This window comes from Oncorhynchus keta, chromosome 23 (assembly GCF_023373465.1).
Source record: "Oncorhynchus keta strain PuntledgeMale-10-30-2019 chromosome 23, Oket_V2, whole genome shotgun sequence".
In the NCBI taxonomy this organism is placed as follows: Eukaryota; Metazoa; Chordata; class Actinopteri; order Salmoniformes; family Salmonidae; genus Oncorhynchus; species Oncorhynchus keta.
The window spans coordinates 7,355,373-7,368,015 of NC_068443.1; the positions used below are offsets into that span (position 1 = coordinate 7,355,373).

Sequence of the window (12,643 nt, forward strand, 5' to 3'; positions counted from 1 at the left end):
ATCCTTCTAAACTGAGAGGAACAATTCAGGAACCATTCTAGGAGTCTGTGACAGCTGTTGTTGGAAATAAAAAGTAGACGTTCAATCGAACAAACCCATGCATAACCACAGATTAATCTGAACAGGCCCATGCATAACCACAGATTAATCTGAACAGGCCCATGCATAACCACAGATTAATCTGAACAGGCCCATGCATAACCACAGATTAATCTGAACAGGCCCATGCATAACCACAGATTAAACTAAACAGGCCCATGCATAACCACAGATTAAACTGAACAGGCCCATGCATAACCACAGATTAAACTGAACAAACCCATGCATAACCACAGATTAATCTGAACAGGCCCATGCATAACCACAGATTAAACTGAACAAACCCATGCATAACCACAGATTAAACTAAACAGGCCCATGCATAACCACAGATTAAACTAAACAGGCCCATGCATAACCACAGATTAAACTGAACTGGCCCATGCATAACCACAGATTAAACTGAACAGGCCCATGCATAACCACAGATTAATCTGAACAAACCCATGCATAACCACAGATTAATCTGAACAGGCCCATGCATAACCACAGATTAAACTGAACAAACCCATGCATAACCACAGATTAATCTGAACAGGCCCATGCATAACCACAGATTAAACTAAACAGGCCCATGCATAACCACAGATTAAACTGAACAAACCCATGCATAACCACAGATTAAACTGAACAGGCCCATGCATAACCACAGATTAAACTGAACAGGCCCATGCATAACCACAGATTAATCTGAACAGGCCCATGCATAACCACAGATTAAACTGAACAAACCCATGCATAACCACAGATTAATCTGAACAGGCCCATGCATAACCACAGATTAAACTAAACAGGCCCATGCATAACCACAGATTAATCTGAACAGGCCCATGCATAACCACAGATTAAACTAAACAGGCCCATGCATAACCACAGATTAAACTGAACAGGCCCATGCATAACCACAGATTAAACTGAACAGGCCCATGCATAACCACAGATTAATCTGAACAGGCCCATGCATAACCACAGATTAAACTGAACAGGCCCATGCATAACCACAGATTAAACTGAACAGGCCCATGCATAACCACAGATTAATCTGAACAGGCCCATGCATAACCACAGATTAAACTAAACAGGCCCATGCATAACCACAGATTAATCTGAACAGGCCCATGCATAACCACAGATTAAACTAAACAGGCCCATGCATAACCACAGATTAAACTGAACAGGCCCATGCATAACCACAGATTAAACTGAACAGGCCCATGCATAACCACAGATTAATCTGAACAGGCCCATGCATAACCACAGATTAATCTGAACAGGCCCATGCATAACCACAGATTAAACTGAACAGGCCCATACATAACCACATATTAAACTAAACAGGCCCATGCATAACCACAGATTAAACTGAACAGGCCCATGCATAACCACAGATTAAACTGAACAGGCCCATGCATAACCACAGATTAATCTGAACAGGCTCATGCATAACCACAGATTAAACTGAACAGGCCCATGCATAACCACAGATTAAACTAAACAGGCCCATGCATAACCACAGATTAAACTAAACAGGCCCATGCATAACCACAGATTAATCTGAACAGGCCCATGCATAACCACAGATTAATCTGAACAGGCCCATGCATAACCACAGATTAATCTGAACAGGCCCATGCATAACCACAGATTAATCTGAACAGGCCCATACATAACCACAGATTAAACTGAACAGGCCCATGCATAACCACAGATTAATCTGAACAGGCCCATGCATAACCACAGATTAATCTGAACAGGCCCATGCATAACCACAGATTAATCTGAACAGGCCCATGCATAACCACAGATTAATCTGAACAGGCCCATACATAACCACAGTAATCTGAACAGGCCCATGCATAACCACAGATTAATCTGAACAGGCCCATACATAGCCACAGATTAAACTGAACAGGCCCATACATAACCACAGATTAAACTGAACAGGCCCATGCATAACCACAGATTAAACTGAACAGGCCCAACCATAACCCCAGACACATTTTCTTAGTCTCTAAAACTAAGTCTCTAAAACTTATACACACACACACACACACACACACACACACACACACACACACACACACACACACACACACACACACACACACACACACACACACACACACTAAAGGGATCTGTCTGCTCTAGTCTTAAAGGGCATGTACACACACACACACACTTGCATGAAAGAGTCAAAAAGAAAAAGTCCCCCCTCAAGCTGTGTATGCTGCTCTTACATCACAGTGCTTTGAGTCGGTCGGTTCCCACATGGCTGAACTGCTGGGAGAGATAGAGGGGAGATGGATGTGGAGAACACTTGACTACTGCAATGTCCTAGTTGGGGTCAGGATAACCTAGTTGGCCATTGTGGTTATTTCAAGGTATTTGTAAAGGTGCGAGTCGTCAGTGTCACACTGTACAATCAGGTACCTATGGTAACCATCCTCTCCAAAGGTGAGTCAGACAGAGTCAGGAGCCATGACGGAGCAACTATATGGCATTCAACAACCACCAACTTTACTGAACTATTTTACTTTTACAGGATAATTGTAGGGGGGAAAGTCTATCAATTTGTCCAAAAATCCAAATAAACATAATAAAAATACAAATAAAATAAATATACATATATACATAAAACAATCACTAGCTACAGTATTCACTGGTGAATTTCATAAAAATAAAAATAGTGAAATTGTTTTTAAAAAAATCATTTTTTAGTTAAAACTATACTCAATATATTCACAAGTCACCAAATGATTGACTATACAACACACTGTGAATGAATGTCTACAGTAGCCTCAGCAGCACTCTGTAGGGTAGCACTATGGTGTAGCCGGAGTACAGCTTGCTTCCGTCCTGCTCTGGGGACATAGACTTCATTACAAAACCTGGAAAGCTCATGGTCCTCCCCCCCCCCCTAGGCAAGTCAGTTAAGAACAAATTCTTATTTTCAATGACGGCCTAGAAACAGTGGGTAAGAGAAGTAAGAGAGAGAGAGAGAGAGCGAGCTGTATTTTTTTAAAACTTTCACTTAGCTAGCAAATGCGGCTAGCTAGATTAGCCTACTCAAACAGAGAGGGGTGCTATGTTAGCTCGCTGGCTATGGCTATCCAACACTGGAACTCTTCCAAGTCAAGGTAAGCTTTTGGTTTTATTAATTTATTGCTAAACTGCTTTCTGACGGTAAACTGTACTGCATGATTGTAGCAGGTTTACTAACGCGTTAGTTCGAGTAGTTCTAGTTGACTATGTCGTGACAACGATGTAGGCTGTGTGTAGCGGTTAGCGGTCATGATATGAAGGTTTGGCTTGGAAAGGTTTTTTTCACCTGGTCACAGACAGCTGATGTGTTGTGCAGTGAAGTCCACAAGCGAAGGGAAAAGGTGAGACGAGGAGAGCTCGTAGATAGATGTGAGAAGGAATCATATAGACAATGAGCAAAGTGATTATGCTGTTTTATGTGACTGTTATGAAAGTGAACTGTATTTGCGTGTGATCAGGGGTGTAATTCATTCCACTGATTCTGTTGAATCAGTAGAAGGATCTGTCAAGTCTAGCTAGGCTGTTGATCTGACACATAGGTTGTGCATCCCAAATGGCACCCTATTCCCTATATAGTGCACTACATTTTTTTGACCAGGACCCATACCTACATATAGTGTACTATTTTTTTACCATGGAACATAGTGATCCGGTCAAAAGTAGTGCACAATATTGAGAATAGAATGTCATTTGAGATGCAAATATACTGTACCCACATGGTGTAGCGTGCTATATCACTGTCTCAATGTGCTCCTTCATATAATATATGCCATTTAGCAGACGCTTTTATCCAAAGCGACTTACAGTCATGTGTGCATACATTCTACGTATGGGTGGTCCCGGGAATCGAACCCACTACCCTGGCGTTACAAGCGCCATGCTCTACCAACTGAGCTACAGAAGGATCTTCAACACAGTAGAATGGATTGTTGCTGAGAGGGATTAATGGTCAATTACCATATTCAGGCCAGGGAACAAGTTGAATAATGAGTAATGGCACAATTAATCATACCATTTCAGATATTATTCATACCTTTTGAATTACTCTACATTTGGTTGTATTACAAGCTGAATTCAAAGTGGATAAAACACTTTTTTTTTTAAATCACACCCATCTACACAAAACACTACATATTTGTATTTATTTTACCTTTATTTAACTAGGCAAGTCATTTAAGAACAATTTCTTATTTTCAATGACGGCCTAGGAACAGTGGGTTAAGTGCCTTGTTCAGGGGCAGAACAACAGATTTTTACCGTGTCAGCTCAGGGATTCAATCTTACAACCTTCCGGTTAGTAGTCCAACTAACCACTAGTCCTCTAACCACTAGGCTACCTGCCGCCCCTGAACTAACGACAAAGTGAAAACATATTTTTAGACATTTTTGCACATTTATTGAAAATGAAACGCATAAATATCTCATTTACATAAGTATTCATACCCTTTAATCATTACAATACATGTTAGAATCACCTTTGCCAGTGATTACAGCTGTAAGAGTTTCTGGGTAAGTTTCTAAGAGCTTGGCACACCTGGATTGTAAAACATTTGCAATTTTTTTTATTTTTTTTTATTTATTTATTTATTCTTCATTCTCTGTCATGTTGTTAATCATTGCTAAAAAGCCATTTTTAAGTCTTGACATATATTTTGAAGTCAAAACAATAATTAGGCCACTCAGGCGCATTCAATGTCTTCTTCAGTGTATATTCGGCCTTGTGTTTTAGGTTTTTGTTTTTCTGATTGTGAATTTGTCTGTTGGAAAGCAGAGTGGGCCAGGTTTTCCTTTAGGATTTTGCCTGTACTTAGTTCAGTGGTTCCCAAACCAGGGGCCATGTGGGGTTGCTGGACAATTTTCAAAATCCTGAAGAAAAATAAAGATATATACAGTACCAGTTAAAAGTTTGGACACACCTACTCATTCAATCAGGTATCAAGGTAAGACCCAAGTGCAGACTGTGTGAAGTAACAATGCTTATTGTAACAGGGGCAGGCAAACGACAGGTCAAGGCCGGCAGGGGTCGATTATCCAGAGTAGGAGCAAAGGTACAGGACAGCAGGCAGGCTCAGGGTCAGTGACAGGCAGAGTGGTCAGGCGGGCGGGTACAGGGTCATCACTCCCTTCTGGTTTAGGGACAATGTTTATCATAACAATAGGGACAGGCAAACGACAGGTCAAGGCCGGCAGGGGTCGATTATCAAGAGTAGGAGTAAAGGTGGTCAGGCGGGTCAGGACAGGGTCAGGACAGGGTCAGTACAGGGTCAGGACAGGGTCAGTACAGGGTCAGTACAGGCAGAGTGGTCAGGCAGGCGGGTACAGGGTCAGTACAGGGTCAGGACAGGGTCAGGACAGGCAGAGTCAGAACTTGTTCTCAACTAGCCTACCTGGTTAAATAAAGGTGAAATAAATAATTAAATAAAAGAGTGGTCAGGCAGGCGGGTACAGGGTCAGTACAGGGTCAGGACAGGCAGAGTGGTCAGGCAGGCGGGTACAGGGTCAGAACAGGGTCAGTACAGGCAGAGTGGGCAGGCAGGCGGGTCAGTACAGGGTCAGGACAGGCAAGGATCAAAAAACCAGGAGAACGAGAAATAGAGAGGCTGGGAATAGACAGGTGCTGACAGGACAAACGCTGGTAAGCTTGACAAACAAGGCGAACTGACAACAGACAAACAGAAAACACAGGTATAAGTACACAGGATAATGGGGAAGATGGATGACACCTGGGGGGAGACAAGCACAAGGACAGATGAAACAGATCAGGGCATGACACATTCAAGGGTTTTTCTTTATTTTTTTACTATTTTCTACATTGTAGAATAATAGCGAAGACATCAACACTATGAAATAACACATATGGAACCATGTAGTTGCCAAAAAAGTGTTCAAAATGTATTTTATATTTGAGATTCTTCAAAGTAGTCACCCTTTGCTTTCAAATCAAATCAAATTGTATTTGTCACATGCACCAAATACAACAGGTGTTGTGTTTACCTTACAGTGAAATGCTTACTTACAAGCCCTTAACCAGCAATGCAGTTTTACGAAAAATACCTAAAGAAAAATATTAAATAAAGTAACAAATAATTAAAGAGCAGCAGTAAAATAACAACAGCGAGGCTATATACTGGAGGTACCGGTACAGAGTCGATGTGCGGGGCCACCAGTTAGTTGAGGTAATTGAGATAATATATACATGTAGTTAGAGTTATTAAAGTGACTTATGCATAGATAATAACAGAGAGTTTCATTGATGACAGCTTTGCACACTCTTGGCATTCTCTCAACCACCTTCATCTGGAATGCTTGAAGGAGTTCCCACATATGCTGAGCACTTGTTGGCTGCTTTTCCTTCACTCTACGGTCCAACTCATCCTAAACCATCTCAAATGAGTTGAGGTCAGGTGATTGTGGAGGTCAGGTCCTCTGATGTAGCACTCCATTACTCCCTTCTTGGTCAAATAGCCCTTACAAAGCCCGGAGGAGTGTTGGGTCATTGTCCTGTTGAAAAACAAATGATAGTCCCACTAAGCGCAAACCAAATGGGGTGGCATATCGCTGCAGAATGCTGTGGTAGCCATGCTGGTTAAGTGTGCCTTGAATTCTAAAAAAAAATCACTGACAGTGTCAGGAGCAAAGCACCCACACACCATCACACATCCTCCTCCATGCTTCACGCTGGTAACTACACGTGCAGAGATAATCACCTACTCTGTGTCTCACAAAGACATGGCGGTTGGAACCAAAAATCAAACATTTGGACTCATCAGACCAAAGGACAGATTTCCACCGATCTAATGTCCATTGCTCGTGTTTCTTGGCCCAAGCAAGTCTCTTCTTATTATTGGTGTCCTTTAGTAGTGGTTTCTTTGCAGCAATTTGATCACAAAGGCCTGATTCAAGCAGTCTCTTCTGAACAGTTGATGTAGAGATGTGTCTGTTACTTGAACTCTGTGAAGCATTTATTTGGGCTGCCATTTCTGAGGCTGCTAACTCTACTAAACTTCTATCCTCTACTTGATGTTTTTTGCGACTGCACTTGAAGAAACTTTAAAAGTTTTTGGCATTTTCCAGATTGACTGACCATGTCTTAAAGTAATGATTGACTGTCGTTTCTCTTTGTTTATTTACATTTACATTTAAGTCATTTATGGACTTGGTCTTTTACCAAATAGGGATATGTTCTGTATAACACCCCTATCTTGTCACAACACAACTGATTGGCTCAAACGCATTAAGAAGGAAAGTAATTCCACAAATGAACCTTTAACAAGGCACACCTGTTAATAGAAATGTATTCCCGGTGACTACCTCATGAAGCTGGTTGAGAGAATGCCAAGAGTGTGCAAAACTGTCATCAAGGCAAAGGGTGGCTACTTTGAAGATTCTCAAATAGAAAATATATTTTGATTTGTTTAACACTTTTTTGGTTACTACATGATTCCATATGTGTGTTATTTCATAGTTTTGATGTCTTCACTATCGTTCTACAATGTAGAAAATAGTAATTACAAAAATTTAAGAAAAACCCTTGCATGAGTAGGTGTGTCCAAACCTTTGACTGGTACGGTATGTTATAATATCATCATTGGTATCTTAAAATCATTGTAATGTGGTTAACTTTCAAAATTGAAACAGAAGTTATTCAAATCTTAAAGATCAAATTTAACCAGAGAGCTCCCTTAGATCATGGGAAAAGGCCACACTTGACTGTTGAATCATTCCCACAGTGAACGGCGAGGCCTGCTACGCTATGAAACCACACACGATATGGTGAAAACAATGTGTGGGGAGGCAGAGAAATTCACATCAATACCTAACAATGTTAAACAACTAATTTATGCTGTGACTGAACGACTCAGAAACTCCCCAGCCGATGCTCTCCAAATGGACGTTAGCTGTGAGGGCCGAGATGCCCAGGCATTGACTTTTGTCGGGGGATGCTATTCACAAGGACATATTGTTCTATCTCACGATTCCTGAGCATGAACGGCACAGGGAATGTTCAGTGTGCTGCGTGGAAATATCGGCGAAAAAAAAAACAGATTCCGTATGGGATCGAATGGTGGACTTTTGCACAGATGGGGCTCCATCTATGGTGGAACAGCGGTTAGGCCTCTGCACTCTAGTTATGTGTCTCCCTCTGCAGTATGGATGGACTGTATGATACACGGGGAGCATTATATGAGCTAAAAATATTCCATTTGATTTGGAACGGCGTGCAAGACAAACGGGCCTATTATATATAATGAATATGAATTCGGGGGGGGCAGTAATTATTCAATATTAAAGTATTGGACCACTCACTAAAGGTTCCAGGCATACAAAAGTTCTACTTAAATCTGAACTGGTTCTCTAGCAGATTAGTATGAATGTCTCAGCCCATGTTCAAAAATGGTCTCTTCCCTTTATTTAGATTACAATCTCTCACTTTCAGGTTTTGAAAATGAAATAATCTCCAAAATATCACTATTTTTAAAACAAGTTATAGAAATGTGGTTGCATTTTCAGTTTAATCCACCAGAAAAGACTAAACAAATATTATAAGAAATATTATGGTTAAACTCAAATATACTAGTAGATAAAAAAAAAATTTAAAAAATGAAACAATTTTTTAGAATACAAAAAAAAAGTATCATCTTTGTAAATGATATCATAAATAGGACTGCTGGAGTTATGGTACACATGCAGCTAACAAAAATATATGGAAATGTCTGCTCTACTAAAAATTTTAAAAAAAACTACAGTAATTGCAGCATTACCTCAAAAATGGAAGAGGCAAGTGGAAAAAACAGAAAGTAAGGAACTTTTATGTCCCTGCATAAAATACAACAACATTGGCTAAAGAAAATTGTGATAAATAAACAAGCATACCGGTTTCATTATATGACAGCTGTGCCATATAAATAGCTAAATAGTTGGGAAGAGATTTTCGACGTACCGATTCCATAGCCCATAACTGATACACAAAACAAAGCTGGATTCCAATTTCTTTTAATGTAAATTATTATACAAACTTTTTGCAACCAATGACATGTTATATATGGGGGATACAACCATCCCGGCTCTGCAGATTTAGCTGGAAAGGGACAGAATCATTAGATCATTTGTTTTGGTACTGTCCGTATGTACTGTAGCTTGTATTTGGTCAGAGATTCAGGAATGGCTGAAGAATTGGTATGTCATTTCCGGTCACAACTTGCAGGCTTGTTTTCGAGTTGCTGTGCGTTTTGTTGCCAACCTATTTTGCTACCTGACAACTTTACGGTTTTCACTTTTTAATTACCGTTCATATATTTATTTACTTTTTCCTTAACTTTTTCACTCCGGACGCTTTATCTGGACACGATTCGTCAGGACCTCCAACAGCCGAAGCTAAGTAGTAACATTAACATGATGCCTTCTAATTGTAGTCAGTAGCCTTACGGCGAGGATAGCTGTGCTACAAGCCCAGCTTCAGACGCAATCGTTAGGCAAGGGTAATTTCAGTGTAGGAAAGGATGAAACAGCGTCTGTGCCACCAGTAAGTACAGATAGTAGTATAAATCCCCTGGCACAGTCCCCGCAGCCGGACACTTTCTCACGGTTTCTGGAAGGAAATGCTGTAGGAAAGCTCAACCGGTGTCGCTCATTCAGTCGACAGAAACTTTCAACCGGTTTTCCCCATCAAGCAGTGGGTCGGAGTCAGAGGCCGAGTCTTCTCTGGTCTCTACTCCTCCCGTTACGGGGTCTGAGACGCCGAAGCTTCCCACCATTAGCTCTGACAAATTGAAAACTCTAGTCATTGGCGACTCCATTACCTCCAGTATTAGACTTAAAACGAATCATCCAGCGATCATACACTGTTTACCAGGGGCAGGGCTACAACGTTAGCCTGTTCAGGATAAGTTTACTGCCCCTTCTAATCTAAAAAGATACATTTTTGTCTTGCTAATATGCAAATAAAAAAATGGCTAAAGCTTTTAAAACCGTTTAAATTATGTCTCTATGTATAGCAGAACTCTCAAAATCTGCATTTTCCCAAAAGATCATCTGTTACCTTTGACCTCACGTCACAAACAGTCACAGCACGGAACAGTCTCCACGTGTTCAGCGTGATCTGTTATGGGATGAAACAGTTTCACGTGGAGATCACCAAAAAAGCAATGGTCAAGTCCTCTCTCTTTTCCAAGATCGATTGAACAGTGCTTGTGTTTCTGTTTGTTCTCAGAATTGTGCATATAACATGTTAAAGCTTGATTATGAAGTTAGTTTGACAAGTTTACTGTCGCGCAACCACTTCAATTTTGACTACATTTTTACCAAAATCAGGCTATTTTAGATTGTCTAATTTCTGGCCCCCTCCCAGTTGAACGCGACGTTAAAATTAAATGTAACAATGCAAGATAGGGAGTCATTATGACAAAGTTTATGATGTGAGCTCTACAGCAGTAACATTATGTCATCTGATGAAAAAATCCTTGGTTGTCTCACAACTCAATCGCTGGTTGAAAACTGTTTTCTGCCCCTCCCAAAAGATAGAATTTGTAGATAACTGGCCCTCTTTCTGGGACTCGTTTGTTGATTGCATATTTTTTCCCCTATGCTAATGACAAACAGGACCAAGCCTGACAACTTGTTTATCTTTCATTTGAGCTATTTTACTGAGGTTAAATATTTTTAGGAATGACGTTATGGGACTCCATACCAGCAGAGGAATTAAACTCCCGAGCTGGAGGCTAATCTGAAGATGGTGCTGGCTCATCTTATCTACCAACATAGACAGGGCTCTAACTCCTCTTGCTCCACAATGAAATAGGGTACAGCAGGCCAGGTTTTCTGCAGGCTGTTAGCCAGCCTGACTCCATCCTAGCAGCTTATCTACCAACATAGACAGGGCTCTAACTCCTCTTGCTCCACAATGAAATAGGGTGCAGCAGGCCTAGCACAGTCAGTGTAGTCAGCTCAGCTATCACCATTGAGACCGTGTCTGTGCCTCGACCTAGGTTGGGCAAAACTAAACATGGCGGTGTTCGCCTTAGCAATCTCACTAGGATAAAGACCACCTCCATTCCTGTCATTACTGAAAGAGATCATGATACCTCACATCTCAAAATAGGGCTACTTAGTGTTAGATCCCTTACTTCAAAGGCAATTATAGTCAATGAACTAATCACTGATCATAATCTTGATGTGATTGGCCTGACTGAAACATGGCTTAAGCCTGATGAATTTACTGTTTTAAATGAGGCCTCACCTCCTGGCTACACTAGTGACCATATCCCCCGTGCATCCCGCAAAGGCGGAGGTGTTGCTAACATTTACGATAGCAAATTTCAATAAAAAAAAAAGACGTTTTCGTCTTTTGAGCTTCTAGTCATGAAATCTATGCAGCCGACTCAATCACTTTTTATAGCTACTGTTTACAGGCCTCCTGGGCCATATACAGCGTTTCTCACTGACGTTTGCAATTGCAACAAATAATCTGCTCAGACCCCAACCAAGGACCATCAAAAGTCGTGCTATAAATTCACAGACAACACAAAGAGTCCTTGATGCCCTTCCAGACTCCCTCTGCCTACCCAAGGACGCCAGAGGACAAAAATCAGTTAACCACCTAACTGAGGATCTCGATTTAACCTTGCGCAATACCCTAGATGCAGTTGCACCCCTAAAAACTAAAAACATTTTTCATAAGAAACTAGCTCCCTGGTACACAGAAAATACCCGAGCTCTGAAGCAGGCTTCCAGAAAATTGGAACGGAAATGGCGCCACACCAAACTGGAAGTCTTCCGACTAGCTTGGAAAGACGGTACCGTGCAGTACCGAAGAGCCCTTACTGCTGCTCGATCATCCTATTTTTCTAACTTAATTGAGGAAAATAAGAACAATCCGAAATTCCTATTTGATACTGTCGCAAAGCTAACTAAAAGCAGCATTCCCCAAGAGAGGATGACTTTCACTTTAGCAGTGATAAATTCATGAACTTCTTTGAGGAAAATATTATGATTATTAGAAAGCAAATTACAGACTCCTCTTTAAACCTGCGTATTCCTCCAAATCTCAGTTGTCCTGAGTCTGCACAACTCTGCCAGGACCTAGGATCAAGAGAGGCGCTCAAGTGTTTTAGTACTATATCTCTTGACACAATGATGAAAATAATCATGGCCTCTAAACCTTCAAGCTGCATACTGGACCCTATTCCAACTAAACTACTGAAAGAGCTGCTTCCTGTGCTTGGCCCTCCTATGTTGAACAAAATAAATGTCTCTCTATCCACTGGATGTGTACCAAACTCACTAAAAGTGGCAGTAATAATGCCTCTCTTGAAAAAGCCAAACCTTGACCCAGAAAATATAAAAACTATTGGCCTATATCGAATCTTCCATTCCTCTCAAAAATTTTAGAAAAGGCTGTTGCACAGAAACTCACTGCCTTCCTGAAGACAAACAATGTATACGAAATGCTTCAGTCTGGTTTTAGACCCCATCATAGCACTGAGACGGCACTTGTGAAGGTGGT

The 12,643-nt window shown here is 41.0% G+C and overlaps 1 protein-coding gene across 34 annotated transcripts in view; it reads right to left on the reverse strand.

Annotated features, from left to right (window-relative positions):
- LOC127910927 (uncharacterized) overlaps positions 1 to 12,643 on the reverse strand; it is a 60,648-nt gene that overhangs the window by 28,987 nt on the left and 19,018 nt on the right. The window lies entirely within an intron of this gene.